General features: G+C 39.6%; 1 long non-coding RNA gene across 3 annotated transcripts in view; it reads left to right on the top strand.

Annotated features, from left to right (window-relative positions):
- The window catches only part of LOC137770643 (uncharacterized), a 417,676-nt gene that overhangs the window by 55,950 nt on the left and 348,940 nt on the right, over positions 1-12,786 (top strand). For 2 of the 3 annotated variants that reach the window (XR_011075204.1, XR_011075202.1), the window contains exon 1: positions 11,198-11,287. The exons of the other annotated variant lie outside the window; for it this stretch is intronic. This is a non-coding gene — a long non-coding RNA (uncharacterized lncRNA). Of the gene's footprint in view, positions 1-11,197; positions 11,288-12,786 lie in introns of those variants that run through there. 3 annotated transcript variants of the gene reach the window in all.

Raw genomic sequence — 12,786 nt, 5'->3', positions numbered from 1 at the left:
TTAAATTGTGTTTTGAACATTTTTTAAAAATTAGAAGGGACATGCAGTAGGAAAAGCTCTGGAATTAGAATCAGATAACCTGGCCTCTTCTCTCAGTTTCACTGATTAATAAGAGCTGTATGGCTTTGGATAAGTCCTTCTGATTTTACATCTGTAAAATGGGGAAAGTCATCCAGATGATACAATAGTAACAGCTTCCACTTTTAATTATTATAGGTTTCATGTAGGTATTATAGCTCTAAATCCCTCTGTGTCCCTGCAAAATGTGTTATGATGTCCCCTGGTTTAAAGATGAGATAAACGTAGGCTGAGGGAGGTGATGTGACATGTCCAAATACGTCCAAATAAGAAAATAAGTGATAAAAATTAGGGCATTATGGCTCTTTCCATGATGCCAGGGTGTCTGTAGGTAGAGGGAGGAGTTGATGAACGAGATTCTGTTCATCATGTTTTTTTCATTCTCATGGAGAGATGGTCAATGATGTAGCTGCTGCCTCAGCGCAGGGACGGTCACCTCACTGGGGCTGCTGAGCCCCTGCCTCACTTAAATTCACAGTTTATAAGCTTGTTCTAGCTATACAGCTTGTTTCTTACTTGTGCAACTGAAGAAATATAGGTTTGTGTTAGGATATCCCGGGTTCAGACGCAGCTCTACTTGTGTTAGTTATCTAAACTTAATGGCTTAAAACAGTACACATTTATCATCTCATAGTTTCTGTAGCTCAGAAGTCCAGGCATGGCTGAGTTGGGGCCTCTACTCAGAGTCTCAGAGGGTGCAATCAAGGTACCTGCCAAGGTATATTATCATCTGGATGCTTGGCTGGAGAAGAAGACACCTCCAAGCTCATTCAGATTGTTGGCAGAATTCATTCCTTTGTGGTTTATGGAAGCCTTGGCTTCTCACTGGTTATTGGCTAGAGGTCACCCGAAGGTCCTAGGGGTCGCCTGCCGTTCCCTGCCAAGTGGCCCTTTCCATAGGCCATTCACAGCACAGCAGCTTATTTCTTTGAAGCCAGCAGGAGAGCTGGAGTGAGCTGGCTGGCGAGGTGGAGTCTTACATAAAGTAATATAATCTCAAGGTTGACATCCCATCTCCTTTGAGTTATTCTATGGGTTAGAAGCAAGTCACAGTTCCTGGCCACATTCAGGGAACTCCCAAAGTTGGTGTGGAGTTTTCTGTGGGAGCTGTGGCTATTTTTCCTTTTACTAAAGGGTGGTCTTTGAGCTGGGAAGGTTTGGTCATTCGTGGAGTTTCAGAAGAGTGCAGAGATAGGGGAAGGTGATACCTGCCTGGGTGATCACATTAGCCAAATCAATTTGGTGCATCAATGTTGATGTTAAATCTTGTAACACTGAACTGACGTTTGGAAAGTCCTTTACTTTTTTTGAATTTTCTTACTTGTTACATTGGGATCTTAATTCCTTACCTTATAGGGTTATGGTAAGATAACGGATGTCAAAAGGGCTATTTGTGAACACTAACATAATACACATAGTAAGTCATCTTCCTGCCCAGATTCTGGATTCCCACCCACATCAACTTCTGAGAGATGGCATGGTGCCAGCTTCTTTTCCAGGAATTCATCTGCCCCTGCCCCACGAAAGCAAAAATGCAAACACTTTCTGGTGTGATGAAAAGTAATGCAATGATTTGCACATTTTGGATGCTTAAAAATCAACAGGAGCCATCGTAAAGAGTCTTCCAAGCATCTTTTAAAAGGACTGACATATCATCATTTTGCTAGGAGTTTTCATCTCTTTTTCATTCTATCTTGTAATTTTCCTTCTGGACCAGTTAGTGAAAAAAAAAAGTTTAAAAAGCAACAGTAAAAGAAAGCCTTAAGAAAACACTCCCATGCTCCACAGTTAGGCAGAGGTTTCTGAAATGGTCACTTCCTGCCTAATTCTGGCCTTGCATCCTTATTCAGGTGCCTGGGTTAGGAATCCTTGGTTAAGAAAAGAGGGCCATAATGATATCTTCTGTAAACATATGCTCACTTCTAAAGGGATTCTTATGATTACCAGAATATTTATAATTTTCATCTCAAGGATTGGCTGAATTGGATGGTTTAGTTCTTTTTTTTTTTTTTTTTTAATAAATTTATTTATTTATTTTTGGCTGTGTTGGGTCTTCGTTTCTGTGCGAGGGCTTTCTCCAGTTGCGGCGAGCGGGGGCCACTCTTCATTGCGGTGCGCGGACCTCTCACTGTCGCGGCCTCTCCCGTTGCGGAGCACAGGCTCCAGACGCGCAGGCTCAGTGGTTGTGGCTCACGGGTCTAGCCGCTCCGCGGCATGTGGGATATTCCTGGACCGGGGCATGAACCCGTGTCCCCTGCATTGGCAGGCGGATTCCTAACCACTGCGCCACCAGGGAAGCCCTGGTTTAGTCCTTGAAGGTTCCAAATCTCAACATGTTCGCTCTGACAAATGGTGGATGGACCTGCCTTCAGTGGTTACTCCTTATGCGTGTGAAATTAGATGGTTTAGCTTATTTTTGACTATTACAGTTTTCCAAATTCCTCCTGGGGCTCCCATGAACAATGATTAGCAATTTTTATTGTACTTTTATGTATAACAGTAGCTAACTTTCACTATTTTTGGCTCACTGTTACATTCAAATTACACATTTTTGAGGAAGACATTGATACCTACGCTTGGCTTCACCAATTCCTTTATAATTCATAGATTTAGTGGTCTCATTTATCTATGCATGGATCAACCTTAATGCCCATTCGAGTTATCTAATTGCTGGGTTTGATTTCTTTAGAAGAATCTTAATGTAGTCACTAAATCAGAATCCCCAAACAAACACAACAGTATTTTAAATGAACCTCTTAAATTTTATTTTACATTTTGGAAAGCATTCTCTCACAAAACTTTTTCTAAGAGCCAGTTGTGTGCAGGCATTCTGCTTGTTGCTAGAGTACAAGGAGAACTATAATCACATAGTACTGGCTGTAAGTTCCCTGGGGCAATGGCTTTGTTTTACTCATCTTTGGGTATACCAAATACAAGCACTTACAACACACTAATAATAATGAAAGGAATAGGTGATGTTTTATAGAATTATTGATAAAATGCTCTGGAACCAGATGGTTTTAGTGCTGAGTTATTTCAGAATTAAAATGGACAGATATGTAAATTATTTTCTGTTGCATAGAAATGCATAGGAAGCATTTTTTGCTGTAAGGGAGGAGGCACATCCTCCAAACTCCTTTCATATGTTTGTGTGAGTTCTCATACGAGGCATGACCCACATCCCATAATATAAACTGAAATGGACATATAATTGTCTTCCTTGGACCCAGAAACTGGGCCTTGTACAGGCAGCCATACCAGAGTTTTGAATCTGAATCAGTGGCGCAAAGAAGCAGGGGCAGTTTAGAATAAGTAGTCTGGAATGCTGGGAGTGGCACCTGGGGTCCAATGATAGCAGTGTCAGTGACCATGGCAAGGCACTGGCTATAGTCTGGTATACCCAGCTTCCTTTGGTTTACAGGATTGGTCTTCTAGCTTTGTAATTAGTCCTATGGACTGTCCACTACCTTACTTACAGAGGCTTACAAATGGAAGCCCCTGGAATTCTCCCATTCTGTTAAGAAAATTAATCCAAAGCAATACTCCATCTTTGGAGGGAATTTGCAGTGATTCGTTTTCTTCATCAAAGAAGTAAAAATATGGAGGTGAAATTCCTATGATATTACATTTAATTCTCTAAAATAAACAATGTACAATATGAATAGATCTTGTGAAATTTTTAGAGCAATGTAATACTTATAGTAGACAAAAGAAAACTGGAGCCATTCTCACTAATGAATTGATACAAAAATCCTAAATGAAATGGTAGCAAACTGAATACAATAATACATCAAAAGAATCATTCATAATGACTAAGTATGGCTTATTCTGGGAAAATGAAGGTCGTTCTTTTATTAATTCCAGGATGGAAAGAAATTGATTAATATAATACATCATAACTCTAGGTAAAAGAACAAAGAGCTATTTGATAATTTTAGTAGATAGTAAAAAGGCATTTAATAACATGCTATTCTAGATTTAAAAATATAAATATTAAGAAACTAAGAATAATTTTTTTCAGTGTGGCAAAAATGAACTATTCAAAAATAAACACTATGATACTTAATAATGAAACATTAGGCTCATTGCCACCAAAATCAGTAACAAGATATATTTATATAACTTTTTTCTGGAAGTTCTGGGCCATACAATAAGACATTGAACAGAAATAAAAGATTATTGCAAAGGAAGACACAAAGACATCACTATTTGTACGTGTTGATATTCCTAGAAAGCCTGAAAATATCAACTATAAAAAACTCCTAGAAGTAGTGAGTTAAGTAAAATATCTATGTATGAGATAAATATATAAAATTAATAGATTTTCTCTATATAACAAACAAAATATTAGGCAATATGATAGAGAAAAATATCTAATTTACAACTATAACAAAAACAATACAAGTAGTAGCAATTTTAAAAAGCATGAAGGAACTATTTAACAAATTATAGGAGTAGTATAAAGAATATTTGGATAAATGAAAAGACATAGCGTGTTCTGTATTCTTGAATGAGAACACCAACTAGTACGAAAATGTCTTATCTTCTCATAGACACTGTGCTCAGTTCTTCCTAAGTCTTGTCAAGTAGGAGATACATAGTGAGGCCTGATCATAGACTAGTCATCATTACCTTGTTGCAATACAAGTACTGTAATATAACTTATGGACAATATAGCACTGTGAGTCCGCAGGCAGAATAGGAATCTGTACTCAGGACCCAGACATCAGATTCAGATGTGGCTTACTAACAACAGTTTTTGAAACCACATAAAGTCTCAGAATGACGTAGGGAGAGATAAGAGACTTGATGATCTCACACTTGGGTGTTTCTACTCCCTGTCTGTACCTCACCAACGACAGGCAGACAACCACTGCTTGTACTCAAGGAAACTGGTAGAGACTCAGGAAACCCCAATCAGGTTGATATCCTTTAGTAAACAGGGTAATGGTTTATGGGCGTGTCACCTTTACAGGTGTACAGGGACCCATACTCAAAAGAATCCTGCACTTTGTTTAATGCTATGCTGTCATGATTGTGAAATTCTTTATAATTTTTGAACAAGGGGACCTGCATTTTCATTTTTCACTGCATATCACTGTAAAACTTAACTTGTATGAGATGTCAGATTCATCTTTGTCTGTTCTCAAGCCCAGCTGCTGCAGGACAAATTCATATTTAATGCTATCTCAGTTAAAATTCTCCTTTTGGGCCCCCCACCCTCCCCACATACCCTGGAGAGAAACCACATGTCCTTTATGGACATGTATTCTGTAAGATTCTGGCTTTTGCTAGAGACAGAGATGAAGGACACAGTCACCGTTCTCAAGATGCCCACTCATGTTGGAGGGAAGTGATAGGAACACAAACACATATGGTACAAGGTGAATGTGTGCCCTAAGAGAAGTGTAAACCAAGAATTCTGGGAGAAGTAGAGGAGCAATTAACTGCTTTTCATGGAGATATAGTGTTTATTCTGGTCTCCAAGAATGAATAGCAATAAACAAGTAGGAAAGCTTGGAGAGGGCAATTCCAGGCAAGGGAAGAGTATAAATGGAAGGTCATAAAAGAAGAGTGCATTTCAAGAACAGCTGGAGTTCATGGTGACTGGAAGAGGGAAATGGGGTGAGAATAATGGGTAGAAGATGCTACTGAAGAGGTAGGTTGGGGAAGATTGAGGAGGTTTGCATGTCTCTTTGCAGGCAATTTGGATTCTATCTAATAGACAATTAGGATGATTTGAAATATTTTTCTTTTTTTTTTAATTATAAGAATAAAAATTCCAAACATACAGTAAAGTTGAAAGTATTTGACAGTGAACACTTCTATACTCACCACCTAGATTCTATCATTAACATATCATCACAGTTTTTAAAATCACATAGCTCTGAAAGGTTTTTAACGAGGAAGCAGAACCAATACGAAGGGTATGGAAGATAGACTGGAGGTAGAGAAATGTGTGGGAAGGGATCAATTAGGAGTCACTTCCTAAGTTACACACAACACAGCATAAGAATCTCAAATGAAGAATGGTTTCCCTGGGTTCAAAAATACTCATGTTACAGTATTTCCCCTTCCCCTCAAATCTTTATAGACATTGCTTTATTATCATCTGACATTTTGGTGTTTCAGAGTAAAAATCTGAGGCCAGTTTGAATTTTGTTCCTTTAGAGATAACTACTTTTTTTTTCTCCTGGATTTTTTAGGACTTTCTCCATTAACTATATAATCAAAAAAATTTCAGATATCTGGGTTTAGTATTGTTTTTCTTGATTTTGCTGGACCAAATATTCGAAAAACAGTCAAAAAATTTTTTTAGCTCTGGGAAGTTTTCTTCAGTTATGTCTTTGATTATTTTTTTCTTACTCAAGATTCCTGGAAGCATCCAATATTCCTAGATTACATTGTTATTTTCTTCTGTTTTTTATTTCCCCAATAAGTTAGAACTTTTTGCTCTTCTCCTTTGAGTTCTTAGGGACCTCAGGTTTCCCTTCATATGTGTGTCTTGGTTTTTCAGTGTCAATTCTTTTTCTAATAGAGATATCATTTCTGTTATTACTTCCTAATTTTGCCTGGCTCCTGCTTTAATTTCAGCTAATTGTCTTGTACCTCATACTATTATCCTTTTACTTTTCCCTTCTGTCCTTTCCTTTTAGTTTTTTAATTTCTTTATTATAATAATAGTTTTTTTTTGGCCACACTGCGAGGCATGTGGAACTTCCTCGACCAGGGATCGGACCCGTGCCCCCTGCAGTGGAAGCATGGAATCTTAACCACTGGACCGCCAGGGAAGTCCGTTATTTTTGTTTTATAGAAGTTTTATGATTAAAAATCTTCCACAGTTCCCATTTCCTAGAGGACACAGTGCAATTTTTGTAGTATGTCACCTATGTTTTTTTGTAATTGGGCCCCACTCATTGTTTCCCTATACACACATGCTATGCTTCAGCCACTCTAGGTATTCTTTTGCACCTCTATACCTTTGTTCATGCTGCCCCTTCTGATTGGAATGCCTTCTTTTCTCACCTCCATCAGGAAAATCGCTACTCACCCTGAGTCAACAAATAGTGACTCCAATGCCATTGTTTTAGCAAAGTCTTCCATTATTTCTCCGCTTAGAATTGATTATTTGCTCTTCTATGCTTCCATGATATAATGATCAGAGGACTCAATTACAGTTGTGTGGATACATTGTCTTCTCTAATAAATTGTGTTAGAAGAATGTCATTTTGAAGGTATACAGTATATAGTATAATAGCTGATATTAATTCAGTCAATAAATATTTATTAAACAACCACTCTATGACAAACACTGTGCTAGGCACTTGGGATATATGGGTGAACAAGACAAAGTTCCTGACTTCTTGAAACTCACAGTTCAGTGAAGGGATGATAAATGAGTAGTAAACAAATAAATAATTTCAGATGGTGACCCAAGGCAGCCACTTATAAAATGTTGGATGAACTAAATTTCTTGAATGAATGTTTGGTGCTAGTACAGAAGAAAGAAATACAATCTTTGTATCCATTATCTTTGGCTTCAGAGCATTTAATAATCAGAAAAATTTCAGCACTATACAACAATTAGCATTTTTTTAAGCTCATGTGTCTGTGGGTCAAATCAGTTCTAGGCTGGGCTCAGTTAGGTGTTTGACCTGGGTTCACTCATGTGTCTGTGACTGGCTGGGGTTAGCTGATCTAGGCTGGGCTTGTTTGGGGTAGCTCATCTTTCTTTTGCAACCATCATGATAGCTCTGGCAAACCCGAATAAGCAACCCTGTTTCAAGTCTTTGCTTGCGTCGTATCTGCTACCATCCCGTTTACCAAGCCTAGTCACATGGTTAAGCCCAGAGTCAAAGCGTAAGGAGGTATAGCCCCCCCCCCCCAAAGCAGGAGACACTGACAAGTTACATGGCAAAGGGTGGAGATTTATAATCCCGTTACAGGCTAGGTAATGAAAAGTTGGAACAATAATCTAGTCTGCCTCAGGTCTCTTGATGTACATGACATCATGTGACAAGGATTAGAGCCTGATAAATCCTCAAGCCAGTACTTGGGTAAATTTTTTGACCTTTCCTTACCCTTTGTCTTTCCTTCATGCAGCCTGCCTACCCCTGACACCCCATTCCCACACCTCACCACCAACATATCATTCACTTGGTCTTGGTTCATTTATTTACTCAGTGATGTTGTGACTTCAAGCATCTGCATCTTTTGCTTGAGAGGTATTTTGTTTTGTTTTCTTCTTTTCTGTGGTGTGTGTGTTTGTGTGTGTGTGTGTGTGTGTGTGTGTGTGTGTGTGTCTTGGGCTGCTCTGCTGTACAGCAGAGCAGAAGTACCAAAACATTAATGCCAGACAGGAGTTTGTGTGTAAATATCCCAATTCCCTCACTCAAAGGAGAGCGATATCTGAAGTGTATCTTCCACCACATCCCCAGAGTTTCCAATGGAATCAAACTCCTTGTTTGGCAATAAACCCTTCAGTGACTATCTCATGTCTCCCCACCCCTACTGGTGTTTCCCGGGATCACTCTCAAATAACCTACTTGCACACAAATCCTTGTCTCAGGATCTGTTTCTGTGGGACGCCAAGTAAGAAAACATGTATTGTAAGTCTACCATGAGCAGAAAGCAGCCTGGAAGTCCACTCTTAGGCTAATAAGTGAATCCTGAGAAGTTGTATTATTGCCGATATCAGCGTATAGAAAGAAATCAAATGGGTAGTGGAAAGAACATGGGGCTTTGTTTGGAATCGGACAAACCTGGGCTCCAGAATTTTCTCCACAACTTACTTTCCTACCCTTCCTGAGTCTTGTCAACTGTAAAATGGAGATAATGCCCATCTCACAGTGTGAGACGATGCAATAACACATTTAAGTGCTCTCCACTGGGCCTTGCACATATTGGGTATTCAGTGAGTAGTAGCTAGAGGAATTTGAGGGCAAGGTACCAGGCAGTTTCCATGAGAAAGTAGCTCTGAGAGAGAGACTGCTGCTCTCCCACATTCCAAGGTTCTTCTTTCCTCCTTTTCCTATCATTCCATTCTCCCTATAATTCTCCACCCATCAAGAGGACTAACTAGCATCATGGATCTGAGGTTGTTCCAGAAATTCTTGTTTAGAATTGGGCCAAGTAACTTGCCTCTTTGTCCTTCAATTTCCTTATTTCTATAATAGGGATTATAACACCTAATTTAGAAGTTGTTGTAAGGATTAATTGTAACGATATATTTAAGAGGTTTAGCCCACAGCCTGGCAGAGAAAATGCTCAGTAAGTGGCATCAATTAACATTTCCTTTAAAATAACGGCAGCATTTATACAGCATTGTGAGTAGGCAGTATCTCATTTAATCCTCACTACAAGTGCATGGGGCAGGTATTATTATTATTATTATTATTATTATTATTATTATTATTATTATTATTATTATCAGACCCGTTTTACAGAAAAAGAAGCTAAAGTTCAGGGAAGCCAAGAGACTCACCCAGGATCACTCAGCCAGTACTGGGCGTCAGAAACAAATCTTCCCTTTCAACAACCATATTCTTTCCCTTTCACTTTATCTTCCTCCCGCTATTTTGGTTATTTATTCTCTGTGTTGCCTAGTACAAGTTCCCCAAAGACAGGAATAGATTTATTTTCCCCATGGATTCTGGGGCTCCACTCAGGGAACTTGGTTATTGAGAAAGGAATTAAATAATTGTCAGGGGAAAAGACAGCTTGTAGGAGAACGTGATAAATTCAACTGAGAAAGCGCCGAGGGTGAATACACATGTGAAGTTGGCACCAGAGCACAGGCCTTTAGGCTGTTGCTTAATAATATTAACAACTAATATTCGTCTAGCATTTTACAGTTGTCAAAGTACTTCCTGATGTTTAGTCTCACTTGATTCTCACAACAGCCCTGTGCTCTGTGGTAACTTCCTTTTTCACAATATTTTTACTGAGCCTCAGATAGGATAAGGGATTGGTTAAAACAACCCAGCCAGTAAATGTTAGAAGCAGAGAATCTGGGAGGGTATGGAAACCAGATCTTCTGCTGTCTAATAACAACTCGAATTTGCAACGTGCTAAGCAGTTAAAGCACGTTCACAAATAGCATCCCAGTTTTTACAGTTACGAAGGCATTATCCCCATTTTATGGAGGATGACACTGAGATTCAAAGAGGTAAAAGGACTTGCCCAAGGGTACTGTTGGCAATTGCCTGAGTCGGGTTTCAAGCAGGGGTCCTTTGACTACAAAATCTCTCCACCACTCGACCCTGCCAGACCCTAATGCAGCCTCCCTAATCAAAATGAAGAAATCACTTTTCTTGATCTATTCCCAGCTCCTCAGGGAAAACCTTCCTTTTTGCCCCTTTCCCCTCGTTAGACCTGAGTCACGGTGGGAACAGTCCTCCTAAGGAGCGGGAGAGAGGCCAGGTGGAAGGCCTTAGCCGGAGCCCAGCTCATCCCATTTGCTAATGAAGATCAGCTGAGCTTCTTGAGTTTTCCTCCCTCTGACAGGAGCAGGGAGGCGTCTCACTGAGTTAAAAATGCGGCTTCAGTAGCAGATATTTCGCACAAACCAGGAACCCATGTGGCTTCCTGGGCAGGATGGAGTCTCCCAGGCTGAGCATCTATTCACCTGATGTCCATCCACCTCTCTCCATCTCCACAGGGAAACGTGGGAATGAAGACAGGGAGGAGGTGGGAATGGAGGCTATGCCTCACCTTTTCCCAATGAGAAATAGCTCCCTGCTTGTAAATAGCAGAGAATCTGGGGGAAGACCAGGCTTTGGTGCCACATCAAGCCAGGGAACTTCTATATCAGTTGCAGAATCTGTTTATTTTTCTTTACTTGTATTGCAAATTTATAACAAGCTGAGAAAAAAGCAGACCTCTCCTTTTTTTTTTTTTCAGCTGGCCTCTCACTCTCTTCCCAACAATGTCTGGGTTTCCCTCAAAGCTACCAAGTGCTAATTTGAAAAATATGTTACCGACAAGTGGGAGAAAAGCAGGCATCCGATGTGAAATGCCCTCTAGGGCGTGGAGGAACTCCCAGAGAGAGAGAGAGAGAGAGAGGAAGGGCGCACGCGCGTGCACCACGGCTGCGTGCTCTCTGAGCAGCAGGAAGAAATGGAAGTGACTGATGGAGACTAAGACAGAAGCTCACTTATAGCTTGGTGACATCTTGGGCGGCTGGATGAAACCCTCTGTTGCGTTTAAGGTACTACACAAATCTCATTGTTGATATTATTCGTTGCATTTCTCAGAGTCACCTGTAGGATACTTTTTCTTTTAACATCTTTATTGGAGTATAATTACTTTACAGTGGTGTGTTAGTTTCTGCTTTATAACAAAGTGAATCAGCTATACATATACATATATCCCCATTTCTCCTCCCTCTTGCGTCTCCCTCCCACCCTCCCTATCCCACCGTTCTAAGTGGTCACAAAGCACCGAGCTGATCTCCCTGTGCTATGCGGCTGCTTCCCACTAGCTATCTATTTTACATTTGGTAGTGTATATATGTCCATACCACTCTCACTTTGTCCCATCTTACCCTTCCCACTCCCCGTGTCCTCAAGTCAATTCTCTACGTCTGAGTCTTTATTCCTGTCCTGCCCCTAGGTTCTTCAGAACCATTTAAAAAAATTTTTTTTTTAGATTCCATATATATGTGTTAGCATACGGTATTTGTTTTTCTCTTTCTGACTTACTTCACTCTGTATGATAGTCTCTAGGTCCATCCACCTCACTACAAATAACTCAATTTCGTCTCTTTTTATGGCTGAGTAATATTCCCTTGTATATACAAGTCACATCTTTTTTATCCATTCATCTGTCAATGGACACTTAGGTTGATATTATTCACTGCATTTCTCAGAGTCACCTGTAGGATACTTCTTAAGAAAAATTTATTTTAGAGTTAATTACTAAAAAATACTTGCTTCTACTGAAGAGTTTGTATATTTCCTCCTCATGGATGAAAAGACCTGTGTCACACATTATGTTTCCGAGCTTGCTTTGTCTGCCAGGAAGCTTAGAACTAAAATTACAGCTCAAACAGAGCTTTGGTAGAGATCCCATCACCAGCTTAACCGTATTTTTTTTTACCTCATGACTTGTCTCTCATATTCTAATGCAATTTCTTTCTTTTCCCTTTCTTTCTTTCTCTCTCTCTCCCTTCCTCTCTCCCTTTCCCTCTTTCTTTATAATTTTAAAAATGAATATTTTACCATCCTATGTATGTTATATGAATGACCTCAAATTCTTTGTGGAATAAGGCAATATATAAGTACATAAGTAAATATACACATAAAAAAACCTTCCTGGAACAAACTTTGGATGAGAAAAATGAAGGGGATGGAGGAGCAAGGGAAGGAAATCCTGAAATTGACTTCAGGTTTTTTTCCTCATCTAAATCAAATTCCATCACCTCATTCCCAGCTGCTACCAGTCTTGAGAGAGGCACCGTGGATATGGAGAGAACTTTCAGGATGAGGCTAACAGGAGTGGCTTATGGTGGGTGGCTGTTCTGCAGATCACCAAACCCTAAGGGCATACAATTCAATTTGAACATTTCAGAGAGTACTTCCTCTGGGTTCTTCCCATGGTGGTCCGATTTTTTAAAAAATTGAAGTATAGTTGATTTACGATATTATATTAGTTTCAGGTGTACAACATAGTGATTCAGTAATTTTATAGAGTATACTCCACTTAAAG

The sequence above is a fragment of the Eschrichtius robustus genome, chromosome 10 (assembly GCF_028021215.1).
Source record: "Eschrichtius robustus isolate mEscRob2 chromosome 10, mEscRob2.pri, whole genome shotgun sequence".
NCBI classification, from domain to species: Eukaryota; Metazoa; Chordata; class Mammalia; order Artiodactyla; family Eschrichtiidae; genus Eschrichtius; species Eschrichtius robustus.
This window is presented reverse-complemented; position numbering and strand designations above follow the sequence as displayed.